Source organism: Dipodomys spectabilis, unplaced genomic scaffold (assembly GCF_019054845.1).
Source record: "Dipodomys spectabilis isolate Male_0828 unplaced genomic scaffold, ASM1905484v1 ptg000192l, whole genome shotgun sequence".
Lineage (NCBI taxonomy): Eukaryota > Metazoa > Chordata > Mammalia > Rodentia > Heteromyidae > Dipodomys > Dipodomys spectabilis.
In genome coordinates, this window is record NW_024870869.1 from 1,601,705 (window position 1) to 1,629,203 (window position 27,499).

A 27,499-nucleotide genomic window follows, 5' to 3' on the forward strand; every position below is an offset into this window, starting at 1 on the left:
AAACATACCCAACAAGCTAGATCCATCCATCCCTTATATCCTTACAACACCCTGTGGGCCTCAGACAGCTTTGACTGCTGGAAAAATGAACATGAGAATGGGTCATTGGGAGAGGCCATGTCTCCCCTCCTCTGTTTGACTTGGAAGTACTGTGTCAAGCAGTTCTTGATACACTATGGGATTGGTCAGCTTCTCAGCCTCTCACTCCCTCAAACAGCTAGAATCACTTCTGTACTTAAAGCTGCCAGACACCTTGAGAAACTACCCTGGCAACCAGGAACTTGCACTCATCCTGTGAGTGCTGCTTCATTGCCAACTGAACTCTAAACACAGGGATCAGTGTTCCTGATACTGTTTCTGGGGAATGTGACTGAAATCCCTCTGATGGGACATGAGACAAGAACCTGTGGTTGTCTGAAGGAGAAGTAGCATCTGGATCTAGTTTTCTTTCTCTTCAAACTGCTTTTTTGCTACTTGCATGCTTTTGAGAGATTGAAAACTATAAAACTGGGCCAGGGGGAAAAACAACAACTTGGCACTTGTCATCCTCCTCTTCAAAATAGCAGAAAAACCATGAATTTAATACTCCTCTTGAGCACCAGTCCTATATTGCTAAGATTAAATCCTTCTGGCCAAATTTATATTTCAAATACACTGAAAGAATAAAAAGGATTCTAAAGAAGAATAAGGGCTCAGGGTATAAAATGTATACTTCTTTATTTATACAAATAGGGTTTTAAAACAATCATATTTAAAAGAAATCTGCATTTTTACATTCACTGTCAGTGAGTTCCTGACAGAGAAGGCTGAGCATGATGATACATAGCAAGGTCCCACTGCAGGACAACAGTAGCTCAGGAAAGCACCATTTATTTGAGAAGCAGTAGGCAGGCTCTGGCATTCCTGTTGCACTGCTAGCAATGGGAAGTCTTAAACCTCTTCTTCCACAAGACTTCTTCAAATTTCCCCTGTTCATCAGCAGTGGCATCTTTGATTTGCTGGTACTTGGACACCGGGTCATTGATGTTGCTTTCAACCTCAGTGAACTCCATCTCATCCATGCCCTCACCTGTATACCAGTGCAAGAATGCCTTGTGCTGCAACATGGCACTGAACTGCTCTGAGGTGTGCTTGAAGGGTTCCTGGATGGCCGTGTTGTTGCCAATGAATGTGGCCAACATCGTGAGGCCATGTGTGGGGATGTCACACACAAGTGTCTTCACGTTGTTGGGGATCCATTCTGCAAAGTAGCTGCTGTTCTTGTTCTGCAAGTTGAGCATCTGCTCATCCACCTCCTTCATGGACATGCGGCCTCGGAAGATGGCAGCAACTGTCAGGTAGAAGCCATGGCGGGGATCACAGGTGACCATCGTGTTCTTGGTGTAAACATCTGCTGGGTGAGCTTGGGCACTGAGAGAGCATTGTATTGCTGGCTGGCACGGCTAGTCAGGGGTGCAAGGCCAGGCATGAAGAAGCGCAGGCAGGGCAAGGACACCGTGTTCACAGCCAGCTTGCGCAGGTCTGCATTCAGCTGGGCAGGGAAGCGCAGGCAGGTGATGACCTTGATCATGGTAGCCAACACCAGGTGGTTCAGTTCTCCATAGGTGGGCATGGGCAGCTTCAGAGTGCAAAAGCAGATGTCATACAGGGCCTTGTTGTCAATGCAGAACGTTTCATCTGCATTTTCCACCAACTGGTGGACAGACAAGATGGTGTTGTAGGGTTAGGTGAGGATGATAGGGTTAGGTGGATAAAGGCTCAGCCAGCACTGGGAACTAGAGTGTCTGGATGTTAGGGAGGAGGGGTGCCCATTAGCCATCTCCCATGGACTATGATGACGTATCAAATATGAAGTTGTCTGGTCTGAAACACTGGCCAAATGGTTCCAATCTCACTGAGTCTAAGGTGCCAGTGTCCAACATCTTGGGCAAGGGCATGACACTGAAGGTGTTCATGATGCTGTCTGGGAACTCCTCTCGGATCTTGTTGAGAATCAGGGTGCCCATGCCTGACCTGGTGCCACCTCCCAGGGAGTAGGCCAGCTAGAAACCCTGGAGACAGACACACCTTTCTGCTCACCACTTCCAGCACTGACTCCACCAGCTCGGTTCCCTCTGTGTAGTGGCCCTTGGCCCAGTTATTGCCTGCTCTGTTCTGGCCTATCAGACACAAAGACATGATGAGACACATACTCCAGGAATAATGACTTTGCTATATGCATTGTGAAGACTATAGGCTCCTCTGAGCAACTTTGGCTATTATTTTAGATACACTGGTGAAATAAAGGAAATGTTTTCTTTTTTGGGGTCCAGTTGTGGGCCTGAACTCTGGGCCTGGGAGCTGTCCCTCAGCTCTTCAGCTCAAGGCTAGTGCTCTACCACTTAAGCCACAGCACCACTTCTGGCTTTTTTTCCTGATTAATGGTGCTGAGGAATCGAACCCAGGGCCTCATGCATGCAAGGCAAGCACGGTACTGCTGAGCCACCTTCCTAGCCCCCAGGAAATGTTTTCAATGTATCTGGGACCCTACAAATCAACCAGGTTCTAAAGAAAGTAAAGACAATGTGGAGGAAGATACATTTTAACCCAAACCACGTACTTCTAAAAATGAACAGAGCCTGGTGATGAGAAGGGGTCTTAATGGTAGAGTGCTTGCCTCACATGCACAAGGCCCTGGGATCGATTCCTCAACACCACATAAACAGAAAAAGCCAGAAGGGATGCTGTGGTTCAAGCGGTAGAGTGCTTGCCTTGAGCTGAAGAGCTGAGGTACAGTGCTCAGGCCCAGAGTTGAAGCCCCACGACCGACCAAAAAAAATGAACAGAGCCTGCATCAATACTGGAAAAGTACTTACTTTCACAGGAGGAACAGGAGAACAGAATGGTCAGAGGGAAGCTAAGCTGAAGGCACTTGTCTGCACCTTGCTCACATATAGCTGTGCTTTGATTTCTGGTGTCCTGAAATGGTTCCCTGTTATTGCCAGGTATTTGAAAGGGCCAGCAGTGCTGAAACCTTGTTGGAGGCATTCCCTGCTCGCTGTTCATTCCCTTCAGAGGCTGTTTGCAGACTGGTATTTATCTGTGCTGATTGAGTGGACAGGGACATGACTCCCGTGGACTGAAATAGGTGGGTTAGGTGAGGATGTTATCTAGATGAATAAAGGCTCAGCTCAGCTCTGGGAACTGGAGTGTCTGGATGTTACGAAGGAGGGGTGCCTGTTAGCCATCTTCTATGGACCATGCTGACGTACTAAATATGAAGTGTCTGGTCTGAAACTCTATGGTTCCGATCCTACTAAGTCTAAGGTGCCAGGCTCTAGGTCCACCATGATGGCCCGAGGAACATATTTGTTGCCTGTGGGAACAAGAGTTGACTTGGGCCTATACTTGACAAGGAACTTAGGAGCAGAGCTTATGATTCTAAGTGGCTCTCAGCATTCATTATAGAAATTACAGCATTTCAGACATGGAAACAGAAAAGATATCTTGAGAATGAATCACCATGCAAGAGGCTTCAGCAACTTTAAGGACGTTTGCAGTTGTCTATTTCCATGCATTTTATTCCTTTGCTTTGGGCATGGTGGCTGAAATCTCAGCTACTCAGGAGGCAAAGATGAGCATCAGGCTTTGAGTCTAATGGGGCAAAAGAAAGATGACAACACCTTTTTTTTGTTGTTGTTGTTCATGGTGGGGCTTGAACTCTGGGCCTGGGCACTGTCCCTCAGCTCTTCAGCTCAAGGCTAGCACTCTATCACTTGAGGCACAGTCCCACTTTCAGTTTTCTGAGTTGTTTATTAGAGATAAAGGTCTCAGGGACTTTCCTGCCCAGGCTGGATTTGAACGATGATTCTCATTTCTCAGCCTCCTGAGTAGCTAGGATTATTGGTGTGAGTCATCATTGCCTATCAGCAAGAAGCTTTCTCTTTTTTGTTAATTTTATTTTTATTGTAAAGGTGCTGTATAGAGGAGTTACAGTTACATGAGTAAGGAAATGAGAACATTTATTGTCGAACATTGTTACCCACTCCTTTGTTGTTCTCCCACTATCCCTTCCATTCCCCAATTAAAAGTAGCTAGGTGCAGAGCACCAGTGGCTCATGCCTATAATCTTAGCAACTATGGAGTTGGAGATCATCACTGTTCAAAGCCAGCCTGGGCAGGAAAGTCTGTGAGACTCTTATCTCCAATAAACTGATAGAAAACCAGAAATGGCACTGTGGCTTAAGTGGTAGAGCTGCTTGTCTTGAACAGAAGAGTTGGGGCACAGTGCATAGGCCCAGAGTTTAAGTGCCACTGACGACAAAAAAACAAACAAATAAAACAAAAGAGCCAGGTGTGGCTCTTCAGCAAGTAGATGTAGGGGAAATTCAAGTATAATGCTTTCCTGGGGAAAATACATAAAATTCATATTTCTTGTGTTATAATTTTTCAATAATTGTTATCAAATAGCACATTTCCCTGTATTCAAATACTCAGAGCAACCTTGGGCAATTACTTGCAATTTGCCATTTAACCTGATTTTTCAAAAGGGATATCAGTTAAAATGATATAAACATGAGTTTGAGACTGCCCCCTTCCTAAACAATGATATGAAGAAAACTGGCCATCCTGCCTGATATACAGGATCTAATAAAGACACAACATAAAATACTGTTCATAGCAGTGATACAATTCCACACAACGACTCTCAACCAAGGAACCACAAGATTAAAGTCTTATATCTTACTTAAGCAATATCACCACAAAATACGAAGGTGAGGACATCCCCAAATGTAGATCTATAAAACTCAAATACATTAAATAGCTCTGTCCTTTTGTTTGCACTTTTTCATTGGTTTATTACACAGGAAAACCAATTATCTACGATTCTGTTTGTATACAATGATGTAGAATGGAAACTCTTTATATAAAATTAAATGAATTTCACATTGACAGTTACAAAAACTGACAATCTACTCTGTAGACTTCAGTAAGGTTGTTTGTGTTAGGAAAGACAATATATATCACTTAAAAGCAGTGTTTACACATTATTATTGGGTTTTTCTACATCACAACAATGTTTTTTACTTTAAAAACCTTAAAAAGAATTTATTGTTGGCTAAGTATTCATATTCAAAATGCTAAAGTCCAGAAGTGTTATAGATTTCAGGGTGAGACACTTTATTTATGCTTTATGATTTGGACTATTCACATATATATTAGTGACTGAACATCCCTCTTTAAAATTTTAAAATTTTCAATTTCAAAATTTTTTTTTAGAAATTTAATCTGTATTTTAAAGAGGGCAATGCAACTGGGCTCTGGTTGCTGAAGGGTGAAATTCTAGCTACTCAAAAGTCTGAGATCTTAGGATCGCAGATTGAAGCCAGCTGGGGCAGGAAATTCTGGGAGACTCTCATTTCCAAGAAACTACCTGAAATAGTTGGTGTCATGCCACCTCCTGCGGAGTCTGCATGAGATCGCGTTAGACAAAGAGCTTTAAGGAAGCATGCCTGCAGGAAGGGGGTGTTGGTTCAAGGCTTCCCATACACTTGGCTGCACCTTTATAGCCTCTACCTTTATTCTTACTATATTCTTCTTGGCTGTACATTCATTGCTTTTATTCTCGTTTTGGCTATTTTTCTATTGATCCGTGAACAGAGCATGTTGTTTCTTTCCAGTCCAATAGAGATGACTTCTCTAAATAATAAAGACTAGGACCAAAGATTAAATGTGGGCGATGCCCCAATCAATCATCTGATGTGACGCTGCCTCCAAAAACTCCTACAACTTCACAAGCGGTTTTGCGGCTCACGCATAGTAAACATAAAAACTTAAAATTTCCAAATATGTTACAACAAGCAGAATTAATGAATTAAACTAAGCTAGAAGGAGTTATCCCAGAAGCCCAGAGAGTTCTAAAAAAAGGAACCCCTGGTAATAAAAGGAAAAGAAAGATTGAAGAGATGAAGGACAATGCCTATGCCCAGAGTTGAAGCCCCATGACAAAAAAAAAAAAATCCAGGTGTGGCTAGTCAGCAAGTTCAGGTAGGGGGAATTCAGTAAAAGGCTTTCCTGAGGAAATTCACAAGTGTATACTCAAAAATTAAAACAAAATATATGGTGGAGGGGCTCAGGTGGATACAGCACTTGACTTACAAGATTGAGGCCCCAAATTCGAACTACAATACCACCCTAAGAAAGGCAGGAACTCCTTCCTTGTCATTAGTATTCCCCAGGGACCTATTCTGCCACAGTATTGGAAGCCAGACAGGAGACACTCACTAGCTGCCTCGTTGTAATATACCTCGATTCTCTAAGCTGCTGTCTACATAATAGTTGCCAGTGCAGTCAATGTTGTGCTCATCGCTTAGCATTTCCCAAAACTGAGATGGAACTAGAAGTGTATTATGGCCTAGAATGTTAACTGTCCAAACAATGGATTTTAAAATAACTATAAGAAATCCAAGTCCTGTTGACACAAATATTTTTGTAAAAAAATTAATTTTTTAAATTAAAAAAAGCACAAAAATTGATGGTATTTTAGTTTTGTTAATCTCTTTGCTATCTGGCTGAATAGAAGACATCTGGGTTCTCCTATGTTTATTCTATCTTACGGGATACAATATTCTGTTTGGATTCTATGATGAGAACCTGGCCTTATATGGACATGAAATTGCCAAAGCAGTAACTTGAAGACTCAGCTAGAAGGGTCTCCAGAACCCCAAGGGTCCTCAGAGCATACACCGACAACCACGGATTTAGAAAACACCCAACTTAAGGGAACTGAGATAGGGCATGAAAACTCAGAGAAATTTGCATTAAGGTTGATGAACTGTTCTCAATTATCTAATACTCATCAGTTGACAAAAAGGGAATCCTCTGTATCTGTCAGCTCAAAGACACTGCACTCCTTTCTTTCAAATCAGACCAAAAATGCATTAGTCTATTCCCAGGAAACTAAGTACAATGACTTGAGTCTCAGGTAAGACTAAGACATGCAAGGGATTTGAAACCACCCCAGCCTTGCTTAAAAAACCACACCCACCTGGGCCACACAAATTAGGGAAATTGGGGAAACTATCTGGGGGACTTGATTTCTAGGAGGTTAGGGACTACTATGGAGCCCCACCTACCTCAGCCTAGACATGACCACCACCACCTGCACCCTCCAACCCCGTCCTCTTCCTCCTTATCCCCCTAAATTTGAGACTAGGATCCTAGGCCAGTGTCATGCTCCCCTTTGAGCCAATCTGGTTGCCACAGTGGCTTGCCTGTATGTACACGATCTCCCTCACGGTGTAGGGCTGCAAAGCAGTTGGATGCGTGTCCTCAGCAGTGGTGTACACCGAGGAAAACAGGTAGGGCTGGGGAGCAGGAATCTGACACAGCCAACTCAGATCCCCATTTAAACCTCTGGTTGTTATGGGGCAGAGGAGATGGGGTGGACTTGATAGGCAGAGCCAGCAGGTGCTCCAACTCAGTCTGCCTACTGCTGGGTAATCAGAGATAGCTACCTGTTATCACTTAGCCCTGGCATCCAGCTGTCAGCCTCAAGTCAATTAGCACAGCTGCCACTCTATTTGGAACCTCTTGCCACACTGCCATCCACCTCCCACCCTGACTCACAAGAGAGGCTGAACCCTGGGATCCAGGAAGCAAGAGGAGGGGCTTCCTCTACACAAGGTACTTGTGCCAGAAGCCAAGAACAAGCCTACCATCTATTTTTGATAGGAGGGCCTAGAACTGAAGGGGCACGTTCTGTTGGATTCCATGACTGATTTCCATTCTGGGAAGAGTCAGGGGCTTAGGGCCTTGCCTTCATACTCAAGTTTTCTTTTCTTTTCTCTTAAAAGCAGCTTGCTTTATTACTTAAGCCATAGGTCTACTACAGTCTACTTTTTGTTTCATTTGGCTTCTGCTCCAAGAGTGAGAACTCAGCTCCTGCTCTGTGTGTGTGTGTGTGTGTGTGTGTGTGTGTGTGTGTTTGGCTGGAGTTAGGCACGTTGGTGTTAGGGCTTGAAATTAAGGCCTGGTGACTCTTTCTGAGATTTTTACTATTATTGAGATTAGGTGATTACCTAAATTTCTCTTATTTCAGAATATTGTGGAATAGTGATATTTAGTTGAAGTCACAAACATACTTTAACCTTCACAATGCAAATTGTCATTATTATGGTCGATAAAGTTTGTGAATTCTATAAGCTTTGACAATACAATTCTATAAGCTTTGACAATACAATTATTTCTTCCAGGTGATATATACATTTCTTTCCTTTTGCTTATTGTAAGACGTTCTGTCTTTCACTCTCATTCCTCTCCTCTCTTTCTGAGGTTTTATTGATTTACTTAGTTAACTGAAGGGTAGATGGCTCTACTACTTGAGCCACAGCTAAACTTCTGCCTTTTTTAAGTGATTAATATGAGGCAAGAATTCCATGGGTAGTCCAGGGCAGTACAGAGAGGCTTGAAATCTGAGGATCAGAGTTCAAAGTCAGCCTGGGCAGGAAAGTCAATGAGCCTCTTATCTCCAGTCAACCTAATAGGTGGAAGATAGTAGAGCTGTAGCCTTGAGCAAAACACTTCAATTTTAAGTCCCTCGACTGAACATACTGAAGCAAGTTTCATGGACTTTCCTGTCCAGTATGGCTTTGAACCATGACCTACAGATTTCTGTTTCCTTAGCATTCAGAATTATAAGTGTGAGTCAACATTTACAAATCTTTAATTACCTCTTCTTTCACCTTTTCAGTTATTTATTATTTCTTTCTTTTTGGCATTTGTTATTAGGCACTAGCTATTATGCTGATTTTTTGTTTCCCTTGAAACTACCATGACCTACAACTTTGACCACAGGTAAACTACAGGCTGTTTTTCTTTTTTGCAGCTGTTTTTCTAGGGCTTAAACTCAGGTCACAGTGACTGAGGTTCTATTTTTTTTTAATTGAGTGGTGGTTCTTAGGTCTTGAAATTAAGTCATGATGACTTTCCTTGAGGTTTATTTATTTTTACCTTAATAGTAGCTGGTTTCACTACTTGAGCCACAGCTCAACTTTTGCATTTTTTTATGGTTAATAGGAGATTAGAATATCAATAGAAAGTCAAGAGCATTACAGAAAGGACTGAAATCTGAGAATCATGTTTCAATGCCAGTCTTGGGCAAGAAAGTCAATGAGACAATTATCTCTAATAACCACCTAGAGGTTGGAAGAAGTAGACCTGTAGCCATGAGCAAAACATAGCAAGTTCAAGCCTCCATACTGAACACAGTAAAATATGTCTCCTGTACTTTCCTGCCTGGGCTGGCTTGAACCAAAGTCCTCAGTTTTCAGTAATCTGAGCAGGTAGAATTACAGTTTTGATTTAGAAGGCCTTAATATGCTCCCTTTCCACCTTTTCATTTATTTGATTGTCCCTTCCCCCTTTTTCAAAGTTCATGTCCTTTATTATTAGGGCCTACTCATTTATGCTCAGTATTTAATTAATTAATTTATTGATATTGTCAGTTTTGGGGCTTGAACTCAATGCCTAGGAACTGTCCATCAGGGACACAGCAGGCACACTACTATTTTCAGACATAGTGCCACTTCTACTTAGTTGGAAAAAACAGTCACCAGGGGACCTTTTAGCCGAGGCTGGCTTCCAAATGTGATTCTCAGATCTAAGCTTCCTGAGTAGCAAGGATTACAGGCATGAGCCAGAGGCACCTGGCTTGTTTTTTTTAGATCAAAACTAGCAGGCTCTATATTTAGGCCACACTACTTCACTGTCCATGAGATTTTTGGCCTTTTGTTTTTTGCTCAAAGCTAGCAGGAACAAAAACTCAACTCCTGAGGTCTTTTTTTGGGGGGAGAGGAGGCTTGAATTCAAGGCCTAGTGACTCTCGCTGAGGGTTGTTTTGTTTTGTTGTGGGTATTTTGTTTTTCATTTCAAAGCTAGCAGGCTCTACTACTTGAGCCTCAGCTCAACTTCCGCCTCTATTTTTCTTTTAGTGGTTAATAGTAAATAAGAGTCCCATGGGAACCAAGGCACTACACAGTATCCTAAAATCTAAGGATTACAGATTAAAGCCAGCCTGGGCTAGAAAGTCCATCAGTCTCATCTCCAATTCAGCACATGATACAGGAAGTAGTATTTTTAAACTTGAGTAAAAACCCTCAAGTTCAAGCCCATGTCTAGCACACTCAAAAAGAAGTTAGTTGGACTTTCCTGCCCAGGCTGGATTCGAACTGTGATCTTTACATTTCAGCTTGGATTAAAGATATGAGTCTATATTATAAAAAACTAATTGGCTCTTTTCTTCTTCAAATACATTTATTTATTTGTTGGTTCTCTGTCTTGTTTTTAGGGCCTCACCAATCCTGCTGAAGGATAGAATGCTCTAAAACTTTAGTAACAGTTGCAATTTGGTTCATTTTTTGGTTTTGGTGGTTAGTAGGAGGTAAGTATAGACACTCCCACAAAGTCCTGACTTATACTGATTGCGGTTCATTGTCAGGAGACAAGGAAAGTTCATGAGACTCTTATCTCAAATTAACCTCCAAAAGATTGGAAATGGTCAAGCAAAAACTTGTAGATCATATCCCAGAAAGGAACACACACACACTCATACACACATACACACACACACACACACACACACACACACACACACACACACACACAATGGGCTTTCCTGTCCTGGTTGGCTTGGAATAGTAATGCTCAATTTCAGTGTTTTGAGTAGCTAGAATTTCAAGTGTGAGCCACCAGTTTCTTGTTAATTTTTATCATTTTTAAGACTCTTTGTGCTCTCTTGCACTTTTTAAAAAAATTTATTTTGTGGTTGTCTTAGTGCTAGATCTGTTTTTCACTTACCTTTTTTAAAACTTTTTTTCTTAGCTTTTTCTTAGCTTTTTTTATGCTCAAGGTTGCTGCTCTACCACTTCAGCCACAGTTCCACTTCTTTTTGCTGATTAGTTGGGAATAGGAGGCTCATTGATTTTCCTGCCCAGGCTGGCTGTGAACCACAGTCTTCAGGTTTGAGGATACTGTGTAGTGCCCTTGGCTTCCTGTGGGAAACTTCTGTCCTATTTACCACCAGAAGATAAAGAGTGTGGGGCAGAAGTTGATCTGTGGTTCAAATAAGAGTGCCTGCTAGCTTTGAATTAAAAAAAAATACTTGGAAGTCTAATTCTGGTACTAATTGTACACTTTTCAAACAAAACAAAACAAAAAAACAAAAACAACTTATGCACAGTGACCACGTAATAAGGATTCCTAACTGATAACCTGAACTCATTTCCCAAAGCCTTTTTTAGATATATGTGGTCATTTGTGTCAGCTGAGGAGAGATTAAAGAACAAGGCTTTACAGGCCAGTTACTCAGGACTTGGAAATCAGGATCCATTGGCAAAGCTTTTCAGAAAATGACTAAAAACTCACTCTTCACAATTCCAAATGGTTCTTCCCTCTGTGCAAGGGAAAGAGGGATGAGAAGGAAGAAATATGGGAACTAAGAACCCTCAAACAAGGTAAGTTATGTTAACTTTATTAGATAAAGTAAAACATAGGTGTACGGTGTGCAATCCAGAAAAGGACATGTCACCTCTGTGTTGATCCCAGTTAATTTAGTTAATCGATGGTAAGGAGTAAAACCCACTATTGTATTTATAGAAAGGAGGTACATGGCAGGCAAGTCAGTTCACTAACCTCAAGGATTTTGAACATAAAGGAGTGAAAATGTTGACTCTGTTTGGGTAACAGGAAGGAACAGAGCTGAGGAGGACTGAGATGTGCAGACATTCCCCAAGAAAGATCTCACTGACATCAAGTCTTCAGATGCATGCTGGTTGCCAGTGGCTTATGCCTGTAATCCTACTCAGAAGGCTTAGATCTGAGGATTGTGGTTTGAAGCCATCTGGGATAAGAAAGTTTGTAAGTCCTTTATGTTTTACAACTCAAGAATATTCATATTTGTTGCTAATTGCAACCCAAGGCAGTGCAATAGGATACCAAGCTGAAGAAAATTAGAAAATACACGGACAGGTATAGAGAAAAAGAAAAAAAAATCAATGAGGACCTGGGGTCCCAAGGCTTACTGGCACTTGGGCCCCAGGTCATACAAGCAATCATATTTATTTGGATTCACACTGGGAAGGTTACCATGGATACATGCAAAAATGAAGCTTCTATATTGCAATCAGAACCACCACAGTGAGAGAGAAACACTGGTTCCCTTTTTGTTTTGAGAAAGGAGAATGCAACCTAGAGAAAATCCAGACATTTGGTCTATTTTATCTAGCTTCCTAGGTTAAGTTGTCAATTCTTTTACCTCCCAGGCTTCAAGGCCTTTAAAGCACTATGGAAGGGGGCAATAGCTTAACACTCTCCACAGCTGTGCTTTTTTTTAAAATTGTGAAAATACCATACAGAGGAGTTACAATTACATTGACAAGATAGTGAGTACATTTCTTATCAAGCATTGTTGCCTCCTCCTTTGTTTCCCCTTACCATCCCTTCCCCTCTCAACCCCCCTTCCTTACCCCCACGCCCTACCGAAGTTGTAAAGTTCATTTTTCAACATAACATCTTATACATTTCATTGTTTTAATGGGGTCACCTGTAACCCTATTTATATATATATTTTTTTTTTTATTGTGAAAATACCATACAGAGGAGTTACAATTGCATGGGCAAGATAATGAGTACATTTCTTATCAAGCATTGCTGCCTCCTCCTTTGTTTTCCCTTCCTATCCCTTCCCATCTCCCATCCCTCCCCATGTCGCGCCCCCCACCCCTCCCTCCAGCTCTTCCTACCTCCCCCTCAAAGTTGTAAAGTTCGCTTTTCGACATAACGTGTTGTACATCTCATTCATGCAATGGGTCCACCAGTATCCCTATTTAAACAATTTGTTTTTTTTCCTTCCTTTCCACAAATTATACCAACATCAACTACAGTGAAAGCAGGGCTAATTCCATGGGGAGGTACATACAAAGCAACAAAGAAATCATTTTATAAATATGTTGGAAACAATCTCAAGAAAGAAAAAAAAAACATTTGAATCCTTATCTTGGGGTTCATTTCACCTAACATCAACTTGTCTGACAGTTTCTGTTTGTCTCAGACATATACTAGTTATTTCAAATAAGGGAAACCATGGGACTTATATTTCTTTGGGCCTGGCTTACTTCACAGAGCTGTGTTTTAACCTTTGCATAGTCAGCTCTCAGCTTTCTGAGTACTATTCAGGTGATGTTCCAACCTCTCAAACCTTTTCCAGGTTCAACAGCTAAGCTTGAGTCTCCTACACCTATTAATATTAATAGTATGGATTACAAACAGTAAAAAGAGAAAAATAACATTATACATTTAAACAGAAATAACTTACTTCATTCATTTATACAGGACAAAAAATTTAGCACTGCTGTTTAAGTCACTAATAACACTTTTTTAAGATATACTTTCATGGCTTTCATAAAACTTCCTATATAGTCCTTAGAGTGTCTTTTTACCTCCTATTTTTATTTATTGCATTTGCATAGTAGTATATCATCCTTAAAATCATATCACCTCATAATTAAAGTTTATCTTGTAAGTAAATACTTGTGAGACTTCAATAAAATATCAAAAAAGCTGAAAGTGGAGCTGTGGCTTAAGAGCTATAGTACAAGCCTTGAGCAAAAGAGGCTCAGGGGCACTGTCCAGACCCAAAGTTGAATCTCTAGTGTCCACACATACACCCCCCCCACCCCAGACCCCACACACAATCAGATGATAATGTCTACGAAGTTCTTCCTTAGGATGATCTTGGTGACGTCAGCAACTGTATCAAGTTTCTCTCTCTTACATGCCTTTGTGGTAGTAGACAGCAGAGTCACTGTAGTATAACACATGTCTAAGACCTGGCATTAGCAAAGGCTATCATGTAACATATCCAACATATAGTCCAGCTCTCTTGATGGTAGATCTGCACATCTTGGGACTTGATGGGACCCATGTATTCTTCAACTAGCTTTCCCATCCTCTGTGCCACCTGCTGCAATGATTCATTATCCACACCAAATAGGCTTTCGTAACCTTTCCCTAATTATCTGAATACTGGATGCCAGAGATGTCACGGAGACACTCTGTGGCTATTCCCCTCCCTGACAGTCCATTTTACCTCCTATGCTCTCCTCACAGATGTGGGCAATGGTCTCTGAGAGACTTCATGCCTGATCTTGGAGAGATTTAGTTTTATTGTATCCATAAGCTTTGGGAAATCATGCAGTGAAGGTCCAGGTTAGGAACATAGCTCCTCCTTCTGGAGGTTTTCCTGTATGTTCTCTTGGCCATTGAACAGAAGTGGGGTCTCTGAAAGGGAACTTATATGGTGTTCTCTGTCTGTCTTGGTCCATATAACATAGAACCACTTTCCCATCCCTTTAATGATTTAGACATGCTCCATGTGATTTGTGCTGCACTGCTCTCAATGTAGTAACAATGTAGAGGACACAACTGGATGTTGTGTGGATAGCTGTCCATACTTGGGCATGAGTCCCCTTCCAGGCAGGACCCATAACTCCATGCTGGGAAAGTGAGAGGAAGATTAGCTGGCTTATATCTGTGTAATCTGAATGACCCCAGGAGGCATTGAGGCCTCCTCTTCATGCCCATGGCCCCTCAGCATATTGATAAAGAATGACACACCATGCCCAATCATCACCAAAATGCTCACCTGGTCCTGGGCATTATCACCACTGTCTCACCCACTTCTAGCAAATTCTCTTTTTCAAGGCCTTGCCAATCCTCCTCCTTGCATTCTCAGTTAAAATACTGCTGTCCATGAATAAAGAGCAGAAGACAAGGAAACAGGTACCCTAGGGAAAGTAAATACTGGACCTCTTCCATGGTGAGAAGATAATGCAACCTGCAACTATAGAATAGCGAAGGAGTTAAGATGGTTGTGCACACAGTTTGTGCAGAAAAAATGCCAGACCTAGTATGCCCTGTTCAGAGTTTCAGTCCATAATCGTCTCTAACAAGGACATCTCAGGTACAGATAAACCAAGTTCATAGTGTCTTTCCTTCTTTTATTCTGTGCCTTTCTGGGGCTTGCACTCAGGAAATGGATACTATCCCTGTAGTTTATGTTTTTCCCCTCAAGGCTACTGCTTTACCACTGGAGCCACAACTCTACTTCTAGGTTTTTTTGTACATAATTGGAGATAAAAGTCGTATAGGCTTTCCAACCCAAGTTGGCTTCAATCACTGATCCTCAGCCTCATGAATAGCTAGGATTACAGGCTTGGCCACTGAGCCTGGCAGCAATACTCTTCCTTTTTTATTTCCTTTTCTTTATTTTTTTTGTAAGTTATGGGCCTGAATTCTGGGCTTGGGCACTGTCCCTCATCTCTTCAGATCAAGGCTAGTGCTCTACCACTTGAGCCACAGTGTGCCTTCCAGCTTTCTTTCTGCTTATATGGTACTGAAGAATTGAATTCAGGGCCTCATGAATGCAAGGAAAGCACTCTACCATTGAGCCACCTTCCCAGACTCATCTTTCCTTTTCTTAAAAAAATATTATTAGGAATATGACGTTCAGAGGGGTAACAGTTAAGTCAGTTAAATTAAACAGTTGTCAGGTAATGAATACATTTTTGGGGGACAATTACACCCCTTCCCTTGCTCTCAGTTTATCCCTTCCACTGTGGCTTTTTTGTGGTTAACTGGAGATAAGAGTCTTCCAGACTTTGCTGCCCAGGGTGACTTTGAACCACAATCCTCAGACATCAGTCTGCTGATGTGCTAGGATTAGAGGCTTGAACTTTAAAGTCAGGATGACTGTTCTGAAGATTGTTCTATATTGCCTATGGGCTGTGGGCCTGAATGGACTTAGGCAGTGAATGCCAGGCAGGTCTGTCATCCGGAAGCATGTGTCCTACTTAAGCCTGACTGGCTCTCAGAACAGATAGGTGATGCTTTCAGAGCAAGAACCAGTGTGTACTAGCTCAACAGAAGTCCTCACTATATTTATCTCATTCAACAACTACTGGGTTGCTTATATTATCAACACTTTCTTTCTTAAGAACATTTGTATTGTAAGATTGAAGTAACTACAGATTTGTAATGGCCTAGGAATATATGTGTGTTATCAGATTTAATATCCAAACTACATAACTGCTCTGAATCATGTTTTATTTATCTTAAAGTAGTTCTTGAATAATACTCTTTATTAGTAATGATATTATTAATATAAGTATTAAAGTTCTTCAAACAAGTTTCTCTTATTAGATGAATCCTTACAGTGACATTGATATTACTTTCTTTTTTTTGGGGGGGGGGTCCAGTCGTGGGGCCTGAACTCTGGGACTGGGCGCTGTCCCTCAGCTCTTCAGCTCAAGGCTAGTGCTCTACCACTTGAGCCATAGCGCCACTTCCAGCTTTTTTCTTATGTGGTGCTGAGGAATCGAACCCAGGGCCGCGGGCATGCAAGGCAAGTGCTCTACCACTGAGCCACCTTCCCAGCCCCAAAGATTCTTTTTTTTTTTTTGGCTGGCCGTGGGGCTTGAACTCTGGGCCTGGGCGCTGTCCCTCAGCTCTTCAGCTCAAGGCGAGCGCTCTACCACTTGAGCTACAGCGCCACTTCTTACAGTGACATTGAAAGCATCTTCTGGAGCAGCAATGGAAAAGATACTTGGTGAATACTAAGAATGAGGGATGAGAAGTGTGAAAAACAGAACTAAGAGACTTACAAGTGTGACTGGAAAACATCTTCCACAGAGCAGAATCCCAGACTTTTGAAGGTTAGTCAGTCTGAGAATAGGTCTTCAACCAGTTCAAGTGACCACATGGGTGAGTCTCAATGTTGCCACATGGATATTATTTTGATTCCTATATGAAACACTCATGTCTGATGGGCTTTCACAACACCAGATTCATGAAAGTTTGCTGTCTTCTTTCCTTCAATATTACTTCACACTTCAATATTGAGTGCATTTTTTCCTTTAAAACATGAAAACGCAACACCATCTTTTGGACTGAGGTGTTTCCTGTCTCCCTAAAAATAGCTCTGATATTTAAGAGGCTTCCTGACAGGTTCCAGTGCCTCACTTCTTTAATACTAGCTACTCATGAGGCGGGGATTTGAAGATCAGAGTTGAAGCCTGCCATGGTAGGAGAGTCCATCAGAATCTCATCTCCAATCAATTAACAAAAAAGCCAGAAGTGGAGCTGTGGATGAAGTGGTAGAGCAGCAAAAAAGGCATAAGGGCAGGTTGCACTCAGCCTCAGCCTGAGCCCCAGCCCAGCCTTCAGGCACACACACACACACATACACACACACACACACACACACACACACACACGTGTCTTCCTGCCAGGCTTGTCCATGGGGTCCCATTAAATCGTTGGAGACCTGTCTTCAAATGGACTCACCCTTGTATTCACATTAATGTGGAAATTGGCTCTCAGTCACCTATAGATCTATTGGTTCAGGTTGTGTATTTTGCATCCCACTTCCTCTGCTTGTTTTCTGAGGTGAGTTTTGTAGCTCAAAACAGCTGTCCATACACTTCAAGATGCTGCTTATGGTCCCAGGGCCTGCATTCACACTCCAAATGGAAAAATAAAATATAACCTGAGACACTCTGCTTACTTTGAGGACCATCTATCCAGGCAAGGGCAGCTCCCTATGAATGGCATACTGGAAGCCAGGCTCAGGGTGTTCAAACAGACAGAAGCGAGGTGTGGAGGGCTTGAGTTGTTCTGAGGAAAAGCAGAGAATGGAGGAAGACAGAGAAACTGGGAAAAGACAATCTACCTTCCCATGTTTCCTTGCAGTTCCTGATCAATAGTATAACCTTTGCTAATTGTTCTTCTGTGTGTGTGTGTGTGTGTGTGTGTGTGTGTGTGTCCGTAAATGTTTGCATGTACACAGTAGTTCTGGGCCTTGAATTCAAGGGCTGGGCACTGGGATGTCAGGATGAATGTGAGCAAGTATATCATATGCGTGTGTGGAAGTAACTCCATCAAACCTCTCAGTGTGTGCAACTAGTATATACTAATGAAAGTGAAAAAATGATTAAGCAATGCTCAAACTCCTTCCTAAGCTATTTAGAGATAACTTTAAAAAGTATGAGAAAGCATTGTTGGTAGGGGATATGAAAACAGCTAGTTAAAACTATGGGATTATTCAAGCCAGGTCCTAGTGGCTCATACTTGTACTCCTAGATGCTCAGGAAGCTGAGAACTAAGGATCATTATTTGAAACCTGCCTAAGCTGGAAAGTTATGACACTCTATATAAGATATACTACTCAGAAAAAGCTCAAAGTGGTGCTCTGGGACTCAAGCGGTAGAGTGCCCTAAGTTCAAACCACAGGCTGGCAGAAAAAAAAGAAACAGTCCAAACTTAAGATGTCTAGGGAGTTTTAGAATAAATATCCTATAAAAACAAATTACTATATCTTGGGGTTCATTTGTTGTTGTTGTTTTAGATTTATTATGTAAGTGTTTGGTTTCCTTTGTATATTCTTCCCCCTGTGGTATATCCCCTGTTGTCACTGTGCTTGACTTTGATACCCTGCATCTTGTAGATACATTTTTCTAATTTGGGGAGGGGAAGGGAATAACAAAATGCTAAAACAAGGACACAGGATGACCCGTTGCAACAATGACACCCATAAGACAGTATGTTGGAAATGAACTTTACAACTTCGGGTGGGGAGGGGAGGAGTGTGGGAGGTGGGGGAGGTAAGGGATAGTGGAAGATAAACAAGGGAAGGGGTAACAATGCTTGACCAGAAATGTACTCATTGCCTTATTTATGTAACTCTAACCCCTCTATAGACTCTTTACAATAAAATAAAATTTAAAAAATGAAAAATAACTAGTTACAGCTAAAGTAGGAAAGGAAAAAAAAACCTTTCACCCACTGGCCTGTGGCAACAGTAATTAGAAATATACAGTCAGTACAAATAAATTGCAATCCCCCTACAGATTCATGCCTATGGCTACTTCACCTTCTTTGTCCCCAGGGGAAAGTCAGGAGAAATCAGTACAAGCTTCCTATCCTGTGACTACTCAATACCTGTACCAAGATTGTCATCTGTAGGATATCAGATGGAAAAAGTCAACATTCCTTCCAAAAGGGTCTCAAATGAGTCTTATAAACCATAGCCTCCTACTGTCCTGATTTAAATCTTATTTCCCTTCCTAAGCTACAAATACATATAAACTTGTGGAGGCCTCTAGAGAGATGGACAAAGACTTATAAAATATATACTATATTTCACACCTGTAGAAAACTAAAACTAGATCCTTATATAGCACCCTGCAACAGAATCAACTCCAAATGGATCAAAGACCTTGGAGTCAAAGCAGATAGCCTGAAAACATTTCAGGAAGGAAGAGGAAAACCTCTAGGTCTCCTTGGCACATGCCGAAAATTTCTTAATAAAGGCCCAGAAACACATAAAATCATAGAAAGGTTGGACAAATGGAATTGCGTGAAACTGCAGAGCTTCTGCATGGCAAAGGACATAGCTAGCAAGATCAATAGAAAGCCCAAGTACTGGGAGAAGATCTTCACTAGCCATACAATGGACAAGGGTCTCATATCTAAAATATATTTAGAACTCAAAAAATTAAATTCCCCAAAAACCAATCCTCAAAGAAACAACTGCCCCATGAATAAGTGGGCTAAAGACTTAAAGAGAAAGGTCTCTGAAGAGGAAATAGGAATGGCCAATAGACACATGAAGAATAAAAATGAAAATCAAGACAATGTTGAGATTCCACCTCACCCCAGTTAGAATGGCTATAATCAAGAACTCTAATAATAACAGATGATGGAGGGGATGTGGTCAAAAAGGAACCTTACTGCATTGTTGGTGGGAGTGTAAACTTGTTCATCCACTTTGGAAAGCAGTATGGATATTCTTCAATAGACTCCACATAGAGCTTCCCTATGACCCAGAAATACCACTTTTGAGCATTTACCCAAATGATCGCAAACAAGGCTATATTAAAGCTACCAGCACAATTGTTTATTGCAGCATTATTTACCATAGCTAGGATATGGAACCAACCCAGGTGTCCCTCAGTAGATAAATGGATCAAGAAAATGTGACATATATATGTATATATACATATATATATACATATATGTATATATACATATATATATATATAATACACACACACACACACACACACAAACACACACATACACACGTACACAATGGAATTCTATGCCTCCATTAGAATTACATCACCCCACTTGTTAGGAAATAGAAAGACTTGGAAAAAATTATATTAAGTGAAGTAGGCCAGGCCCCCCCAAAACGTAGGTCTTATAGTTTCCCTTTTTTTCAATATCTAGTATATGTCTAGGACAAGAAGAAAAAATCAAAAGCTATGTACATATGACCATATAGGATGATGTTAAGTGAAATAAACCTCAAGATAGTAACTCAAGTGCTTTTTTCTTTCTTGCTATTGTTTTTAACATATTTATAATGTACTATGTGATTTTTTTTGTTTCTCTGGTATGTTCTTCCTCCAGGGTATTACTCTGTATTCACTGTATTTGTTTCTGGTGACCTGCGTCTTATATGTACATAACAAGATGTTTAAATAAGGATACAGTTTAACCCATTGTAACAATGAGATGTACAAAACACTATGTTGAAAACAAACTTTACAACATTTGTGGTGGATGGGAGGTGTTGGGAAGGTGGGGAGGGAAGGGATGTTTGGGGAAAAAGAAAGGAGGAGGTGACAATGCTCACTAGGAAATGTGCCCACTACTTTACTCATGTAACTGTAAACCTTCTGTACAATATTTTTACACTAAAAATATTTTAAAAACAGCTTAAAGAATATATACTATGTTTCAATAAATTGAAAGAAGATTCATAAAAGGCATGTTTTGAATTTTATTTTTAAAATAAAATGAGGGCTGGGAAGGTTGCTTAGGGGTAGAGTGATTGTCATGCATGCATAAGGCCCTGAGTTCCATTACTCATCACCACATAAGTCGGAAAAAGCCAGAAGTGGTGCTGTGGCTCAAATGGTAAAGCACTATCCTTCATCTAAAGAGCTGAGGGACAGTGACCAGGCCCAGATTTCAGAGTTCAGGCCCCATGACTGACAAAATGAAAGAGAGAAAGAAAGAAAGAAAGAAAGAAAGAAAGAAAGAAAGAAAGAAAGAAAGAAAGAAAGAAAGAAAGAAAGAAAGAAAGAAAGAAAGAAAGAAAGAAAGAAAGAAAGAAAGAAAGAAAGGAAGGAAGGAAGGAAGGAAGGAAGAAAGGAAGGGAGGAAGGGAGGGAGGGAGGGAGGAAGGAAGGGAGGGAGGGAGGGAGGAAGAAAGTTGAGATAGTGTCCAGGGCCAAAGTTCAAGCCCTGAAAAAGTACCCCCTCACCAAACACAAAATCATACACAGGGCTGAGATTCAGCTTAGCAACTTACCATGCATGAGTTTTGATCCCTAAAACAAGGAAAGGGAGGGATTGGGTGAGGGAAGAGAGAGGGAGGGAGAAAAGTATAGGGAGAAATAACAGCATATAGAAAAGAGGGTAGCTCTGCATAATAAATGATATTCACTAGGGTACATGGTCAGGCAAACATTTTCTGTAAAGGAACAGAGTAAGTACATCCAGGCCTTGGGAGTCACATGATATGCCTTAAGTATTCCATTCTTCTGTGGCAGTGTGACAGGGGACACATAAAATGAATGCATTATAACTTTACTAACATTCACTGAAACTTGAATTCTATTTTTATTTGAAATATGGCTAGTGGAAATGTGTGTCTGAATTTTTAATTTTATGTAATTTTGCTTACTGTAAGTATTGTCACTTACAACTTTGTGGCTGGCTACTCCACTGAGTAGAACAAGTCTGGCCTCTGATGAAGTCTTAGAGCACCTCCAAAGTAATCCAGGAATACAAGCCACGGAAGTCACTCAGCTTTTTGGTAGTCACAGTAAGAAACAGTAAAATAAGAAAATAAATAAAACCTTCAATTAAAAACACCAAAGGAGCTTTAATAAAAATTCAGCAAAATTTATCTAGTATTTAAAGCTTAATCCTCAGATTTCAGCATTCTGAGTAGCTAGGATTACAAATGTGAACTACTCTCATGTGTTTGTTAGTTTTTTAAATACCAAGTCAGCCTTGTTACTTACCTGGCACTTGTTACTTACCTGGCAGGGGAGATACTATGATCATGAAGATGGTTTTCCCAGGGCCAGGCTTATCTATTGCACTTCAGATGTGCTGACCCCTGAGATTTCCCCAAATGTGGGAAATTCGACTGTATAATTTGTGGTAGTGGGGGACTGTGTTAGTTCTCTCCACTGGATAGATAGATAGATAGATAGATAGATAGATAGATAGATAGATAGATAGATAGATAGATAGATAGATAGATAGATAGATAGATAGATAGATAGCATTGTATTTTATATTGGCCTCATCTGCTTTCCTGCACTCAGCAGTCACTTGGTCCTAAGGACTACTATAAAGGATGAGGTACCTCTAGGACTACTTTGTAGTTGCTAGGAACTACAAGGAGTAGGGAAATCAGCTACAACTCACCATGAGAAAATAAATGAGGAAGTTGGGTGCAGGTGGCTTACACATGTAATCCTGAGATCTGAGGATTGCAGTTCAAAGCCAGCCCATATAGGAAAGCTCATGAGATTCTTATCCTCAATTAACCACCAGAAAACCAGAAGTGGGCTCTGGCTCAAGTGGTAGAGCACTTCACTTGAGCTGAAGAGCTCAGGGACAGTACCCAGAGTTCAAGTCCTATGACTTACAAATAAAAAGAAAGAAAACAAATGAGTGACCAGAGCCAATGGCTCATACCTGTAATTCTAGCTAGTTAGAAGGCTGAGATCTGAGGATCAAGGTTCAACACCAGCCTAGGAAGGAAAATCTATGAGATTCTTATTTCCAATTAACCACTGAAAACCGTAAGTGACAATGTAACTCAAAATGGTAGAGCACTATCCTTGAGCACAAAAGATCAGGGACAGGATCCAGGACCTGAGTTCAAGCCCCACAACCGACCAAAAAACAAAAAAAAAGGAATGAGAAGCCACCTTAATGAAATAGCTAGGCAAGTACAATATACAGAATAACTTTTCCCTTCCTTCTTTTCTTCCTTCTATTCCTTCACATCCTTTCCCCCTTTCTATCCTAGAACTTAAACTCAGGGCCTCATGCATTTTAGGTAGGTACTTTACCAGATGAGCCATACACCTGCTTTTTTTGGCTTTAGTTATTTTTCTTTCTTTCTTTCTTTTTTTTGGGGGGGGAGTCCAGTCGTGGAGCCTGAACTCTGGGCCTGGGCACTGTCCCTCAACTCTTCACTTGAGCCACAGCGCCACTTCTGGCTTTTTTCTTTTTGCTTATGTGGTGCTGAGGAATCGAACCCAGGGCCTCAGGCATGCAAGGCAAGCACTCTACCACTGACCGCCTTCCCAGCCCTCATTTTTCTTTTGTTGGTTATGTAACTTGAACTCTGTGCCTGGGAGTTGTCCCTGAGTTCTTCAGCCCAAGGTGAAAGCTCTATTGTTTGAGCCACAGTACCACTTCTGGTTTTCTAGTGGTTTATTGGAGATATGAGTCTCACTGGGCTGCCTGGCCTGGCTTTGATCTGTGATCTTCAGATTTCAGCCTCCTGCGTGGCTAAGATTACAGGCATGAGCCACCTGCGCCTGGCTTGGCTTTAGCTATTTTTGTGGTAGGGTTTTATGTCTATGACCAGACCAGCATGGACCATAATCCTTCTTTTTACCCTTTCTGAGTAGATGAAATAAGAAGCACAATGCATTGGGTTCAATATTGATTGAGATCCAATATTTTGAATGTTTTTCCTGGGCTAACATCAAATCATAATCCTCTCTGTATCTGTCAAGACCCAGCAGCTAGCATTACAAGTGTGAGCTCCCATCCCTGGCTCAAATTTCTGATGACTAAAACATCTGAACAGAGTTTTAATAATTTTAAATGTTGAATTTGGGGGCAATGGGTGCTCTACTTGCCTAGTTGCAAATTGCACCAAAAATTCCAAATATTAACTTTTGATTTCCTAGAGTACATTAAATAAGCAGATAAACTTTAAAAAGCAATTAACTAAAGAAAAAAGCTAAACAGAATACATCCTTACCATTGTAACTTTGGACTAACACCTTGTCAATCATTGCTTCCATCATAGGTTTTTGTCTGGGCAGTATATGGCATACACGGATCATGCCACCCCCAAGGTTGTGGGCTAAACAGCCTATATCCACAGGAGTGAAAGCCAGGCTCTAGGCAAACACACCAAAGGAAGGCAGGGTCCAGCAGCATTGTACGTGGCAATGTCCCAACATATGACCCAAAGTTTTAAGCCAGCTTAAATAAAGCTTTTTCCTTAGGAATAATACTGTATTAAGGCATACCTCTTCTTCTGGGTTTATCACTGCTTAATTGGAGACAAGTCTCATGGACTTTCTGCTTGGGCTGGCCTGAAATCATGTTCCTCAGATCTCAGCCTCCTAAGCAGCAAGGATTATAGGCATGAGCTACCAATGTCTAAATTGATTATTCCTTTAATACAAATCAAAATGGCTACAGTATGGTTTAACAGAGAGCTTGAATCCTTTTCTGAGCCTTATAAATTTTCTGACTAGAAGCAGAATGACAAACTGACATATGGGAAACATTGTACCATATTAAACCATTTTTCAGAAGAGTATCTGGCTCATCAGTTTGGCTCTTGCCCTCCTATTCTAATGTTGACTTTTCTGCCCGGGCTGGATTCAAAACACAATCCTTACATCTCAGCCTCTTGAGTAAGATTATAGGCATGAGCCACCTGTCCCTGGCACCATCCACATTTCTGTACAAGTGAATAAAACTCAGTGATATAGTGTCTACCTCTTTAACCCAAAGCAGGTAAGAAACCAAAATTGAATTTGAAATTCAGTTGAATATGAGTCTATATTCTTAACAACAGGGTTGTAAATTATTTGGTCTTTGCACAAGTCTCTTAGTAGATACAGCGCACATGTCATGATTTTTCTATTTCAAATGGTCCATGAGAGATAGCTCGGCATGGTATGGTAAGCCTGTAATTCCATCACTTGGGAAGCTGAAGCAGAAGCAAAATAAGTTCAAGGCCATCTTGGCTATGTAGTGAGATGCCATTTCAGAAGGGCAGGAAGTAAATGGCTCCTGATTATATAAGCCTTGGCAATTACTTTCCCATCTTCTGTGTCTACAAAGAGAAGCCTAAGACTCCAAGGCCAAACAGAAAACATGACCCAAAGACTAACACAAAACAACTGGATACCAGCTGTGTCGACTCATTCTTGGGCCAATAATGTCAACCAAAGGCACTCTTGAACAGTTGAGTCTATGTCCCCTCCTCTTCTCTTCAGAAAGGGTCATTTCAAAATCATCATTCCTAGAAATTAAAAGACATCAGTGATATTAGGATTTCCATTCCAGCATATTTACAAGTCAGTGAACACTTAAGACATTGGCAACTATACAATTAAGTGACTAGCAAGTGGAACATGGTACATGAAGACACTAATAGTTCATAGTATATGGTCTGTGAATTAGAACTTATTAAATTTGCTACCATAGCTGCAGCAGGTGGAGTAACAGTTGGGGGAGGCAGCAGCAACCTTGGCTCCAGCCCCTTGACCTCCGGAGTGCATCATGGAACCTAGCAGCCCTTCACAAAGGCTGGGAGAGAAGAGAGCTGCCATGGAATGCTAGGATCATGCCTCTGGTGTGGCATGCGACCATCACCTCACTTCTGCTTCCTGGCTAGATGAATAGGGGCCGCATGCCTGTGTCACCTCACTCCTGCTTCTGGTCTGGGTGGGTAGGAGCCGTGTGCCTGCACCACCTCACTCCCACTTCCAGTCTGGGTGAGTGTGGGCTGCATGCCTGTTTCACCTCACTCCTGCTTCCACTCTAGGTGAGTGGGGGCCACGTGCCTGTTTCGCCTCACTCCTGCTTCTGGTCTGCATGAGTGGGGGAGTAAGGGCCATGCTGCCTGTGTCACCTCACGACAACCTCCGGTCTGGGTGGGTAGGGGCCATGTCCCTGCATCACCTCACTACTGCTTCCTGGCTGGATAAGTCTGGGCTTGGTGCCCTTGTCACCTTACTCTGTCTTCCGGTCTTGGTGAGTGGGGGCTGCTTGCCTGTGTCACCTCACTCCTGATTCCAGTCTGGGTGAATAAGGAGTAGGGGCCATGTGCCTGTACCAACTCAATCTTGCTTCCGGTCTGGGTTGGTCTGACTGGCTGTGAGCTAATTACTATGTCCAGATGCTGTTTACCAGCCCACGCCAGACGTTAGACTTTTCCAGTTCTCATAACAAAGCATGACATTAATGGATTAGGATGGCACCTTGCTAGGTTTGAGAACCATGTTATTAAATTGTGTGTGTTTGCATGTGCACTGGTCTTGGGCCTTGAACTCAGGGCCTGAGGTCTATCCCTGAGGTATTTGATCAAGGTAGAGCTCTACTTCTTGAGCCACAACTCAACATATGGCATTTTTTTGTGGTTAATTGGGACTAAAAGTCTCCCAGATTTTCCTATCTGGGCTGGCCTTGAACCACTATCCTCATATCTCAGACTTTTCAGTAGCTAGGATTTACAGGTGTGAGCTACTGGTGCCTCAGTATTTGCTTGATTACCATCGAGAGAGAACTGTGCTTGGTAAGTGTTCTGGAGGAAAAAGAATTGAACTCTTCTAATGAGCAAAGGTGAAAATACTCAGGTTCTAGCCCGGCATTGGTGGATCAGGCCTCTAATTCTACCAATTCAGGAATGTGAAATCTGAGAATTGCAGTTAGAAATCAGTGTGTGGAGGACAGAGTTCTTGAGACTCTTTATCTCCAACAAACTATCACAAACCTGGAAGTGGCACTGTATCTAAGTGGTAGAGCACCAACCTTGAGGGAAAATGCACACAGACAGCACTCAGGCCATGAGTTCAAGTCCAAAGACCACAAAAAAAAAAACAAGAAAAAGTTGGGTTCTTCAGTAGAAGTTTATCATTATAAATATCTCTTTCCCATTACATTTAGATCTGTCATAGATGTATGAATCTTAGGGGAATAAGAAACTTGGCTAAAAAATATAGTAAGCATTGTGTGTGTGTGTGTGTGTGTGTGTGTGTGTGTGTGTGTGTGTGTGTGTATGTGTGTGTGTGTGTGTGTGTATTTGCCAGTCCTGAGGCTTGAACCTAGGACATTAATCTCTTGATTGGCTTCCTTCCATCAAGGCTGGTACTCTGCGACTTGGTACACAGTCCTACTCCCAGATTTTTAATTGTTAATTGGAGATAACAGTTTTACACACTTTTCTGCCTGTGGTGGCCAATTTTGGAATGTGATTATTTTGAATCATGCTGTAAAAAATGTGTGTGCAAATAGCTGTACTATAAGGCTGACTTACATTTCTTCAGGTGTATATATAGGATTTCTTGTGTGGAACTTCCACACTGATTTCTGTTGGGGCTGCAATGATTCACTTA

General features: G+C 41.5%; 1 non-coding gene and 1 pseudogene across 1 annotated transcript; one reads left to right on the plus strand and one right to left on the minus strand.

The window, feature by feature from the left end:
- Window positions 1-914: 914 nt before the first annotated feature.
- LOC122121644 lies at window positions 915-26,002 on the minus strand (annotated as a pseudogene).
- Window positions 22,143-22,306, plus strand: LOC122121661. The gene has a single exon (XR_006150001.1). It is a non-coding gene; the product is annotated as a U1 spliceosomal RNA (small nuclear RNA).
- Window positions 26,003-27,499: the final 1,497 nt, after the last annotated feature.